This window comes from Cyrtonyx montezumae, unplaced genomic scaffold, assembly GCF_038088225.1.
Source record: "Cyrtonyx montezumae isolate F1298 unplaced genomic scaffold, pur_monq_1.0 scaffold_8, whole genome shotgun sequence".
Lineage (NCBI taxonomy): Eukaryota > Metazoa > Chordata > Aves > Galliformes > Odontophoridae > Cyrtonyx > Cyrtonyx montezumae.
Window position 1 is genome coordinate 107970946 of NW_027072089.1, and position 13972 is coordinate 107984917.

Consider the following 13972-nt stretch of genomic DNA (forward strand, 5'->3'; position numbering starts at 1 on the left):
AATCAGTTGCGTTCTAGGCTTTTGTCTGAGGTATTTTAATTTGCATTTAAAATATTGTTGCATTTGTCAGTGCTTGCTTTGATTTTACTATTTCTTGACAAAAATAATAAATTCTGTTGATCTTTCCCTACATGATTAGAAGAAGAATGCTTTTCTATTTTAAATAACATCATGTGTTGTAACTTTCATTCATTGTACAAATATTGTGGTAATTATCACTATATAAATTAGAAATTAAATGGTTATGCATCAGTAGGAGGAACATAGTATATTTTAGCCCAGAATTTCTGAAAAAAAAAAGCTATCTTTTTGACTCTTGATCTAATACTTAGCTAGGATTATATTTATCTTTAGAATTCAATTTGCAGTGTTTGTGAAACAAATTTAACAGCAACAAGGGAATTACTAAAAATTAAAGGCATAATTCCTTTCTTTAAAGGATGTGCAGTTTATATTGTAGGGATTGTACTGAAAAAAGCACGTCTATCAATTAATGCATTCTATGTCAAGCATATTTCCTTCTTTGTAATAAGTGTGAGTTGTCACAAGTATAATGTCAGCTCATCTTGAGTGAATGCATTTTACAAATAATTTAAATATGACTTAAAAATAGCTATCAGAGTAACTAGATGTAGTTTACTTGAACCATAATAAATACTATTTATATTTGGCATCTTCTCCTTAAGAAGAAAAAGAAATTACAACAGTATATAAGAAACCTATACATTTGCTTCAGAAGCTACAGGACAAAGTGCAAATGAAAAAGAAAGATCATGACAGTATGGAGTAGTACAGATTTGATTAGCAAATGTATTTATACGTAAAAGATTTTGTTAACAGTAGCTCATTTTCCTGTTCTTGTTGGCCATTTTCTGGACAGTGGTATATAATTTTTTACAGTGAACTATGCCAATAGAAAGTATTTTCATTAGATGCAGACACTTCAGTACTATTCTATCTTACTTCAGTCTACACAGTGATGCAAACATGCCCAAATGTCATGATATAATAGGTCTATGATAGATAGAAAAAAAAACACACAACCAAAGAGCAAATGTGGCATATTTGATAAGATGTTTTATTTTGTGTATTCTGATGATAATAACACTAAATTGCAATTGGATTCACTCAAGTTCATTCTTTATCCTCTGTCTGCTTGAATACCTTGTTTGCCAAATACAGACTTTTATTTCTTGTACAGTAGTAGTTCTTCTATAATGACATCCTATTTATTTTTATGGTTTAGTAATTAACATAGGTATATTGCAGGTTTTTTTAATTTATTTAACAGTGTGCATACATCTGTATTACCTTTCCAATGACTCTCACCTTTTGTTATTGTAATGACATAACAGAAAAATTTCTTTTGTTAATGGAGATATTAGGTGGAACTTCATTAGTATGATTCTAGTCAAATAGGTACCTGCTACTGCTTGCCAATTTCTTCCCTAACATGATTTTCATACAAGAATTTTCTTAGTAATAAACAGTAAACATAAAGTCAAATTCCAAGATGAGCATATTCCAAGAAGCAGCAAGAAGTGAGCAATATCATCTGGATGCTGGACAACTCAGAACATAATTAATACCTTGGGCATTAGTGGAATTAAAATTTTTACTACATTTAATTGCTTTTTTATTGTAGATAATCACAGTGCCTAAGAACTATTTTCTAAAATTGCATGACTACTTTGTATCTCTTTAGAGCTTGAAAAAGCTGTATGAATGAAATTTCACACAAAGCTAAAAAATTCAGTGTACATCATGTAGCAAAAGTATGCATGAATTTTCAATAAAATACACTATAAATTGTACATTTATGCTATTCTGAGTGTGAGACCCATGTCTTTATTAGTGAGACAGGCATTACTGGCAAGATGAACCAAAGGGACATGTGATTCAGAGAAATGCCTTCAATTTTTGTGGGCTTATTAGCTGTCCTAGTGCTACTGGAGTTGCTACTGCCAAAACAACTGGCAAGAAGTAAGGAGAGAACAGGTATTTTGGAAAAGGAGTAGATGCAATGACATTCAGAAGCAGGGATGGCAAGGATTTAGGACTGCATCAAGATAATAAAAGGTCTGGTACTCTTTCTTGGCTAAGATGGATTGAACTGTAGCAATGATAACCTCATATTCATTTCTGTCTTGTAGGGATGATTGTGTTTGCATAAGTAGAGAGTCTTTCAACCCAAGCTACAAGATCTGTCACCTTTCTAAGAAGGATCTAATTTTTTTTTATTGTGCATATTCTGTACTATATGAAGAATTATAGAGTAAGAGGAATTTCTGTGTGCTGGAAGATATGTATTTCGTGCTTGAGGGAAATCTGTTATAACATTGTCTAGAATAAGTCGATAAGAAACATGATTTCCTGGAATCAAGCGATGGAAGAAAATCAGTGCAGGTATTTCACTAATTTCTCACTGATGTGTGTGAATGTTTAGAAATTAAAAAAAAAAAGAAGTGTAGTTTCTGGTGTTGGGAAGCTGACTTCTGTGCAGCTTCTGCAGGTTCTGAACAGACACTGAATTGACAGTGCTTACAGCATAAAAGGATCTTGCCTAAGTATGGCAAGAAATCCTGAACTGGTTTATTATCTCTCTTAATGCAATAGCAAATGAGTGAAATTAATTGAGGGTAAAATAATATTTTTTTTTGAAAGTTAGCATTAAGAAAAAGTAGGCATATTTGCTCTGATGACTCTTATTAACTTATTTTTCCATCATGTGTGAACGTATTTTAAGATGAATAATCACTGTGGATGTGATGGGTGTTTACTCAGAGACATCAGTCCACTCTACTTCACTAAGATGGGAAAGCAATGTCCCAAGAGAAAATAGGCTCGAAATTTTTGTTTGTATTACTTGTTCACTGTTCACTGATATGGATAGATAATTATTACTCAAAAAACACTCTGGAATTCATAGCCCAGTAAACATGTTATTGGAATAGTCTGAATTATTCTGCAGTAATTACTTAAAAATTGAGGTGCTATTTTTTAATTACTAATCTACATAGGGCTTGTTTACACAAGAAACCTACAGCTAAACATCTATGTATTGTAATGTCTGTGTATCGGTGAATTTCTGTATTTACAAATGTTTAGGGTGAGCTATTTTCCATAGAGAGCATATTTTCTTATAAATCAGAATTAAAATAAGAATGTAAGTTAAGGAGAGAAGCAGTATGAACGAATAAAAGGAAAAACACTTTCTGAAACTCTTTTTTAAGAGCTTACTTGAAGGAGAAAAGGAAAAACTGTCTAAGTACACTTTCAACATTACCAGTTTATGTGGTAGTTGACTGTAGTGGGCAAATTGTTCTAAGTCATGAGAGGGAGAAAGAGAAGAGACAAAAATAAACAGTGTTGAAAAGCAAGTGTGATGATGCAGAATAGGAGATTGCTACATATTGGTTGAATTAAAAGAGATGAATGAAGTCCATAAAAAGTCTATCCAAGTCCAAAGGAGTGAAAAGGCTTGAGGGCAGACTCCTGTAATACATTATTCTGGCCAGCACAAGGCTTTATTTGCAACTGGGAGGAGGTTTGTTTTTTTTGGACATCCTCCAGTTGGTGTAAATTAGGGTTCAAACCTTCTCTAAAGTGATTCTTAATGATTTTTTTTTTCCTATCCATACTATTTACAACTACATGAAAGCAAAGATGGCTGTAGTCTATCAGTTAGCTCTTTTCCAGTACTTGTGGTAAAGAATAAAGATGGAAGCACTTACAGAATAGTTTAAATGGGTAGCTGCCTTACGTGTAGGGTTTTTTTAAGCAACATTTATTGCATATTTTCTCTCTCAGAAACATACAGATATGAAAAAGGTGCTGATTTGAATACTCCTTGAAGAGGAAAATGAAGACCAAATATAATTAATTTTCCACTCAAAGTTTTATTTTCCAACATTTCACTTCCTCACTGCCATGTTTTTATAAAATTACCTTGGCAATTTATTGTATCTGCTCCTGACATGAAACAGGTAACAAAGTACTAAGTGACTGACTCATAGTGAAGAGTATAGCTACTTACAGTAATTAGATTATGAATTTTAATTCATAGCTTCAAAAAATTTGTGGTTACTCTTACAACAATCTGTCTGTTTTATAGGCGTAACTCTTATTTTTTCTACAAAAAGGAGTCCCACAAATTATTAAACATACATTTTAAATTGAGAGCTTAAATTTACAACAAATGGTGGATTTGGACAGTAAGTAAAAAGCCAGGATTTTACTTGGTTGGGTTGCTAATAGAGGATCACCACATTTGGTATGCTGTTTATAGAATCATGAATTGTTTGTAGGACAAGACATAGGCCACTAGTGTTTCACTGCATATTCAAACATTTTCCAAGTCGTGAGTGAATGGGATGGCCCTTGAAGCCTTCTGGATGGGGAGCAACATAATTCTCCTTTATCAGCACCACAAATGATCAGTAGGATAGTGATTTTATCTTAAACACCGAATCTGAAGACGTTTTCTAAAATTCCTTCCTTTCTTCATAGTAGAGGTGTCAACAATGGAATACACCCATGCTGGATAGTGCTTCGAGACAGGAGTGAAGGTCAGCAAAAAAAATACATGGCTAACACTTTTGAAGGTGGAGGCTGCCTATGTCATTACTCTAGTGTTCAAATTCCTGCCTAGTTTAGCCTGTAAATCTCAGCACTTAATATCTCACTAAAGGTTTGTGCACATCTGGAACAAAAATTCCCATAGACAATGAATTCTGTTGCTGGCTCCTGCAGTAATAAGCTGTGAAATCAAAAGACTAGCAGGGCCAATACTGTGGTCTGTCTGATAGAGTGTTTCTCCTATAAAACACCAGGGGGCTTTGGACCCAGATACTTGAACCTGCGGTCACGGACTTACATTTGCCTGTCTGAAGGCACGTTCATGCTTGACCGAATAAATATTTCAACTGTAGATTTAATCTGTTGTTAGCATAAATCTGATCATCCTACTACTATAATCAAGCTAATAAACCCTCTGGTTTAGCCTGAAACCCCTCAGTTATACCTCTGGCCAGCTGTCTGCTTGAGGAAGCCCATTAGATTTGCCTTGTACAAGCCTGAAGGGGCTAATACGTCTTAAAACTGTGAGCTTGAACTAAATAACTTGGTTTGTATTTGGAATGCAGTACAGTTTATTTTTTTCAGAGATTGATGGGAAAAAACATTGAGGCTGAAATTACATCTGTAAAGTGAAATTGAAGAAGCACTGAATTAAAGATTAAAGCTTCAAGCCTCTGTAATGAGAAACTGTAGGAAAGAATTAGAAGTTAAATCTTACCTGGACTTCGTAGGACCCTTGGTATTAAAGCCAGCTCTCCTGAGCTAGGCCTACATGTTCCTCTGTAGATGTGATGGTGCTGTAAGTTGTCAGATGTCACACACTGTGCATGTCATTCATGCATCTGCCTAGTGATCTTGTTTAAAGAGTGTGACTTCTTGAAGGGTTCTCATCAGTAGAGCCTTGTATGGTACCTGAGGCTGTAATTTTACCTCTTATTTGGGATAAAGTTGTGAGTATGGCTACGTGTGATTCAAAATTCTTATTATTCAGTAGATTTGTAAATCATTAAGAGGTGATCATTTCTCCAGTTTGTGCTTTGACTGGCAGAGTAGGTGACAGACAAGGGCACTTCAGTCAGAGTTGAGGGTGGGTTGTTAACAAGATTCTCAGGACGACAGCATGTACAGGTCCAGGTGCAACACGATTCCAGCTACTAGGGTCACCCTGAACATCACATCCTGAGAGCCAGGAAAATACCCTGAAAATTTAGAAGTTCCTCTCTTGTCTCCGGCAGACTTATGTGATCCTATCAACGGTTTGCGGGACAGTTTGACCCTGTACCATGACAATTGAGGCAGGGGACCCACGGGCCCACACCCCGGGCAAGGGGAAGGGGGAAAGGGAAAAAGGAGAGTGGAGATGGGCCTAGGAACAAAACAGCGGTAACGATCTGAGGAGGAAAGCTAATTTACTAAATAAAATATCAGAAAGGAAAATAACACAATATAATTAATATAATTGGAATTGAGGCTAATAAATAAAATGAGCAAAGAGAGAGAGTGTCCGATAAACCGAAGGCCTTACACTAACGCTGAAGGTGGACGGCTGCAACAAACACCCACTGCTGAGCTTGATCCTGAAGGGGAGAAGGAGTCCCGTGACCACAGACAGTTTTTATCTTTCCCTCTGAGCGTAAATACGTAAAATGCAAAGCATCACAAAGTCCTCTGGGGAATGCAGTTCTTCTTTTCTGAGACAGGTACACCCAGAACTATCGATGATCCACGGAGCTGGAGCATTAACTCTTTAACTCCCAATACACCACATGATGTTATGATGTGGAATATCAATAATACAACAAAAATTATGAAACCATAACAGACCCACTGGTAAAATTTATCATGATCCAGTGGGTAATAGCAAATAATTGTTTTTTACACAATGTTTGATATCTGCTCTTGCTTTTTCATATCTACTGTTTGAACTACCAACCATAATATTTTTATAAGGAAATTGTTTGGGGTTTTTTTGGTCTAAGGTTTATTTATTTATGTTGAAATAGCTATTACTTTTTAGAGATAAATGGAATTGTTCTATATATTTTTGTTACATGTTGTGGCTCTATGGAGGAATTTGGATAGGCTGGGTCAATGGGCTGAGATCAATTGTATGAGCTTTGACAAGACGCCAGGTCCTGTGTTTCAGTCAAAACAATCCCGTGCATTGCTATAGGCTTGGAGCAAAGGGACTGAAAAGCTGCATGGAGGAAAAGAATCTGGGAGTATTATTCTATAACTGGCTGAACATAAGCCAGCAGTGTGCTCAGATGGCCAAGAAGGCCAATGACAGCCTGGCTTGTATACGAATTAATGCAGTTGGCAGAAACAGGGAGGTGATGTTCCACTGTACTAGGCACTGGTGAGGGTGCACCTTGAGTGCTGTGTTCAGTTTTGGGCCCTTCACTACAAGAAAAACATTGGGGAAAGGTGGGGGTTGGCCTCTTCTCCGATGTCACTAGTAATAAGACAAGAGGGAATGGCCTTGAGTTGTATCAGGAGAGGTTGAGATTGGATATTAGAAAAGAAATATTTTTTGAAAGAGTTGTCAGGCACTGCAATAGGCTGCCCAGGGATTTGGTTGAGTCGCTATCCTGGAGGTATTCAAGAAATGTGTAGATGTGGCACTGAGGGACATGGTTAGTGGGCATGATGGTGATGGGTTGATGCTTGGATAAGATGATAAATGTGTTTTGCAACCTTAATGATTCTAAGATTCTATTATTTCAGGTCCAGGATCATAAATAGGAGGTTACTCTAAGATAAAAATATAGTCATACAGATTCAGCCCAGGGTGAGAGTACTGTTATCTGCTTTCATCTGATGTTTTATTTCCTAGATACTATTATGTAGTATAGCTGATACATTTTATGGCTTTATAACTATCCATAAACGGCTGCATAGATTATTTGCAACTCAGTTAAAAAAGCAGGACAACAGATTATATCTCTGACAAAAATGTGAGTCTTTGTTAGCTTTATAGCTGGATGTCTGCAGAATGTATGTGTATTTATCAAGTGTACTCAGCACTGGAAACCTTCTAGTATAATGTTTCTGGTGAGATGGCAGGTGTCTTGTGATGTTTGTACAGCCATGTATATACCTAATTTTCACAAACATGTTTGCTTTAGTACAAAGAAAGCAGAAAAATATTCCTGTGCTGATCACTCAATGTGGTTGTCTCTAGCAGTGTAAGGTAGAACAGAGATAGTCAGAAAAAAAGAAAGAAAGCATGTTATCTCCAATTGAGTTAAGTTGTTCTGGATATTCTCAATTTTTCATTTTGTCACTGTTTTGTAGGCTGTATGTATGCGTGACATAAAAATAGCAGCAGGAACAGTACATAGCACCCACCTAGATGATATAGGTCTGCCTAGGCAAATACTATAGCAAAAGTGATAAAGTAGCATATTCAAAGATGAATATAAGTTTTTGTGAAAGCATGACTTCTTCTTGTTCAACTGCTGTGTTTCTGTTGTGCTTTTGTTTTCATGGCTTAGTCAAAGAATGTTTATCCATCTTTAATTTTTTTTCGTTAGGATATAATGGTCCATGAAAAATCATCTATCACAGCTGCTTTCAGTCATCAGTCCAAAGTGTAATAAATGTCAGTATATTTGCCATCTGAAGTGGAGCTAGGGTTTCACTCACACAATCTAAACTTAACGTTTACTTTTTTTTTTTTTAATTTTCTCTTAGCAACTAGGTCCTTCCAAATGTTCAAAGGGCAGTGAAACACCATGGTTCATAGTTTCTACAATTTTGTGTTTAATGAATTCTTAGAAGTGAATACTGAAGCAATTGTAAAGATCCTGTAAAGATTTCCCAAAATGTCCTTTCTTTGTGAGAAAAGCAATGAAGTATATTAGCTTAACTAAAAAAAAAATAGCTTTCAAATCAATAGGCAAGAAGCCAATCAATAATATGCATGTGGATTGGGTCAAAGAACATGTTCTGCATTTGCATGAATAAACTACACAAAGTTATTCTTTTGCAGCAGAGCTTCTTGAGGTATTTATTAACTTCCTATCATGGTTGATTTCAACATAGATTTCAATGGTGCTTGGACTATTGAAGTAAATAGCTCATTCTTTAAGATCCTTTGTTGTTTTTAACACATTGAATTAGCTCATTACCACTGAATATGTAGTGGAAAATAGCATCTGTTTACACTGCAATAATATAAAAATTAGTTACCAGTAACAAAATAAGGAGCAATCTGCAAAAGCTAATCATATTTGCGCACTTGTCTGCAAAAAGTAAATTGTTAATACAGACTCATGGGAAAAAGCACTTACTGGCTTATGCAATTTAATAGTAATGTTAAATATAGTAGTATATCAAAGATTTATTTATTTTTTTAAGATTCAGTTCTAAAAGTCATAAGGGTATAAATGTAAAAATTACTGGTCTCTCATATTGCTACTGTACTAAGTGATAGCAGAAATCTAGACAGTATCCTGAAGCTTGGTTTCCTCAAATCACTGCCAAGCTGTCCAGGCACCTCATGAGCAACACCATCATAGAAATCCACTAGGACTGTGGGAGTTCTGTATCCAGATAGCAGGAGGTTTTTAGGAGGATGCCCTCCATCCTTTTAAGTTTGAGGTGTTGCAAGGCGTACTGAGAATTATGAGCAGTGAGACATCACAGGTGTAAGCCTGAGAGCTTTCTACAGTCTCAGTGCATTATTTGTGGTGAAGTTAAAGATCCTTATTTACATTTTATTGAGAAGATTCAGGAATCTTTACAGCTTTTTACAGAAATGAACTCTCCCAGAAGTTATTCTGTAGGGACTGGGATAGATAAGTTAACTTTCTCTTAGTAGTGCTTGTTTGCATTTTGCTATATTTAGATATTCCATATTCAGATTTTTTGAGTAGATCCTTTTGTTTTTGTTTTTCTTACCACAAATGCAATTACAAAGTTTCAGATTTTTCAGACATTTCCTTTTTTCCTTGTTTAGAAGTTTGGAGAGTAAGTAGTGCTTTGTTCTGAGCTCAGTACAAAACTTGGAACAGGCCTTCTTTCTGTATTTTTTTTTTTAAACACCGTGATTTTTTAGATGTGTTTGCAGAAATGACAACTGTTTTAATTGTTTTAAAAAATATAGAAAGCAAAGGTATTGAGATACTTGAATAGCTCATCAATATTGATAATATAAACTCTTCTCCATTACTTTTATCAAGAGTCCATGGCTAAAATAAAAAGAAGACAAAAATTCTTTCATTCTATACAAGTATTGTACAATTAGTCAGCATTTCTTCAAGTGGTGCGGTCATGACTGTGAAGTTAAATTAACTTTTTCCTATCAGATTATAATGCTTTATCATTTCAAGAGCATGCCAACATGTTGGTGGTCATGGGTGAAAAACTGCTAGATATAAATGACTTAACTGCACTAATTTAAACATTTAAGTTCTCTATAATTAGAAAATTAGATAAAACTAGTTTTTAATACAAATTTGCTTTTTGTACTACTTAGGCATTTATTTTCTATTTGTATTAATTTCCTATGTGAAATGTATTTTATTATTTTCTTTATTTAAAGAAAAAAAAGAAAGACATTTTTTCTTTTTAATTTCCTTTCTCTCTTATGTAACATATATTTCCTTGCAAAGAAATGCCCTGTAAATAAGCCTACAGTAGAATTTTTCTAGTAAACTACTGCACAGGTCACTTTCATAGGTGCAACATTGGTCGAAATGTGCTAGGACCTTATGGGCTGAGAGTTCTTTTATTCTAAGAAAACTCATTGCCTCTTCTTGGAATTCCTTAAACCTATTCCCTTTGGATTCCCTTTGGAATTTGAGAATTCAAGATTCTGTAAAATGCTCAGTCTTAGTTCTTAGCTTAAATTATCAATCTTTGTGTAGCTGTGATGACTTTTCACAGTGGATAACTTCACATATCTTACAAGTATTTATTGTCTTCTATGAGCAGAATGGAGACCGGACCTGGAGAGCATCTAACTGCAGCCATGTCTAAATGAAATAGTGCTAGAATGAGACATAAATGATTCTTGTTTGTGGGTTTTGAGTTTCTTCTTATGTGTAGGGGCTGATCTATATTAAAATAACTATTCAAGTAGAAATTTAAAATATAAAATTAAAAATTAATTTAACTATATTTGAGAAGAAATAAATAAAGTTAGATCAACATTTTTCCAAAAACAACCTTGAACTTTGGAAAACTATGAAGTACACTACTGAAACCAGTAATTTCACTAACAGTATGAAGACTGTAGATTAAGGACACAGTGCAAATATCTCCATGTACTCTTTTGTGATTTTATACATGTAGGCTATATTAGCTTGTCAATAATTTCAAATATAAAATTCAAATGGTACTAAATTAATGAGAAGTTGAATATGCACTTTGAAGTTTTTCCTATCCTCTGTAAAATTTTTTGTAGTACTTTTATTTTCTTTACCTTTATTCTCTGATGGTTTAATTCAGTCAAAAAAAAATCTGAAACTCAGAATTCAGTGACATTGCTATTCTGAAAAGAAGCATTCAAAAGTGGTTGATAACAGAAAGGAGGTGAAAACACTCAAAGAAGCTATGGTAAATCCACCACTCAAATTTCATTAATTAACAGTTCACCAACAATGGAAGGGGACAAATGTTTTATGCCCAGAGTAAAATTTTTAAGTGAACTGAGGCTCTGGGCAGGTAAGTGTATATCTGCAGTCTTGACTCCAATTAACTGCTGTGAACTCTGACAAGCTGAAGGTCAGAAGGGTGTTGGTTATGCATTCACCATGCTTATTTATCTTAAAGACTGAACTTTTCAATTGTATTCAGAAAATTACTTTAAAGTAGTTATTTAAATTCATCAACATCTATTGTTATTAGATGAATATCATTTGTGTATAAACTGAATAATGAGTAAAATTAACACTATTAAATTCATTATTAAGTAGATCACAATGATATTGTATCATGATATATTATTTTCTTTCTTGTTTCATAGATTCATTTTATGTCAAAAAGTGCTAATTAGCACATTGAGTAAAATGCGTAGGTGTCTACTTCTAAGGGAGGTAATATGGGGTAAATTTCTACAAAATTATTTTGGCATATATCATTTGCTCAAGTTCTCAGTTCCAAGTATGTTAGTTACAGATTTAGAATTAAAAACATTCATGTTATATTTACTTAGCTGAATAATTATCTGGTTTATTTTATCTTGAATCACTCGAAGTGTTGTAGACCACCCATTTTCATTTTAAACTTAACCAGTCATCTGGTAAAAAATCAGGCAAGTTCAATATTGTCTTGAAAGTCTTCCGACAAGATTTACCGTGGTTAAATCTTAGTCCACAATATAATTAAGTCTGTGACTTAATATTGCAGACTGATGTTGATAATAGAGTGCAGAAAATTTGAAATGACACAATTTGGAAGATAAAGGTAATCCTAGCAGAAAAAAGAAATGATGACAGGTAACATTTATCTGTGTTATAATTGACTGCAGATTCAGTTTGCACATATCAGGTAGGAATCAGAGTACTCTTCTTGTTCAGTATAGAACATGTCATTGTACTGACATCACCTTAAAAGAATTACGTTATATATCTTTACATAATCTCTTATTCTGCAAAGGCTTGCATGAGTGCTTAGCTTGTTTGTCTCTTGTAGTGGGAGTTTGCAAAGCTCTGAATTCCATGAAGTTCCTCTGTGTTCTGGAAAGTGAGGATAAGCCTCATGAGTACATCCTGAATTTCCTGCCTCTGCTTACTGGGCAAACAAAACAGTATGCCTTGAATGACATATAAACTTGAAATTTTAAAATACCTTCAAATAAAGACTTACCTATATACTAGACCAAATGCATCTCAGTTCCAAAGACTGTACAATCCTCATCATGTTATATCAGCTTATTCACAGTAGTCCCAACTGTTGGGAGTCTCAAGGTTGATAGACTTTCTGTATGTTTCTCCAGTTTATTCACTGTTCCATAGAATTCACCTCTGATAATATAGCATGTATATGGTAGTAAACAAATATCTCAGTTGCATATTTCAACTTTATTTGACCACAGTGGTGTCATCAGGTTATCAGTAGGATAGTAGGGAAATCATGACTGAACAATGTAGTAGCCTTCTCTGGTGTCATCACCAGCTGAGTAGATCAGGAGAGAGAAGTGGATGTTATGTACCTTGACTTCAGCATGGCTTTTGATACTGCCTCCTACAATATCCTTGTAAAGAAGCTTAGAAAGTGTAGATAGATGAGTGAACAGTGAGTTAGATAGGCTGTCTTGCATAGGTCAGAGGGATGTAATCAGTGGCACAGAGTCTAGCTAGAAGCTTGTAACGAACAGTATTCCCCAGGTATCGATGCTGAGTCTGGTCTTGTTCAACATCTTCATCAAGGATTTGGATAAAAGAACAGAGTCCACTCTCAACAAGTTTGCTGGTGATACAAAGCTGGAATGATTGGCTGAAACATCAGAAGGCTGTGCTGTCATTAAGCAAGACCTTGGCAGATTGGAGAGCTGGACAGAGAGGAACCTTAAGAGGTTCAATAAGAGCAAATGCAGAGTCCAACACCTAGGGAGGAATAACTGCATGCATCAGTACACATTATGGACTGACCTGTTGGAGAGGAAGTCTACAGAAAAGGACCTGGGTGTCTTAGTGGAGAACAGGTAGACCATGAGCCAGCGGAGTGTGTTTGTCATCAAGAAGGACAATGGTATTCTAGGGTACACTAAAAAGAGTATGGTCAGCAGGTTGAGGGGGGTGATCCTCCCCTTGTACTCTTTCCTTGTGAGACAACATCTGAGTAACTGTGACCAGTTCTGGTCTCCCCAGTTCAAAAACAAACAAACAGGATTTAGAGAGAATCTGGAGGAGGGTTACAAAGGTGATAAAGGGCCTGGAGCATCTTGGGTATGAGGAAAAGCTGAGAGACATGGGACTCTTCAATCTGGAGAAGAGAAGGCTGAGGAGGATCTGCCTGGTTGCCCTTCTATGTGATCTGCTATGGGGGATGTGCTGTAGCAGTGAGTTGGAGTCAGTGATCTCCAGAGGGCTGTTCCAGGACCTAGCCAGACTGGCAGTCTAACTGGCAACCTTTGATTCATTAGAAAATACAATGTCAGTATGATGCCTGTTCAAAAAAAAAAAAAATATATATATATATATATTTATATTATATATATATTATAAATATATATATATATATATATTTGTCTTATTTTTGTCTTAGATCAAATTCTTTTGTGATTAGAGCATATATCATATTATATTTGAAGTATTTACTGACAGACCAACTTCAGGAAGATTACCTGTACTTAATGATTAATTTACTGTGTAGCACTGGCATCTCATAAACAATTTCCCTTGATACACCAAAGAGCAGAAGCCCTCTTCTTGCCATGTGTAGC

The 13972-nt window shown here is 35.1% G+C and overlaps 1 protein-coding gene across 2 annotated transcripts in view; it reads left to right on the forward strand.

Moving 5' to 3' along the window:
- ZNF385D (zinc finger protein 385D) overlaps positions 1 to 13972 on the forward strand; it is a 377949-nt gene that overhangs the window by 304021 nt on the left and 59956 nt on the right. The gene's annotated exons all lie outside the window — the stretch shown is intronic.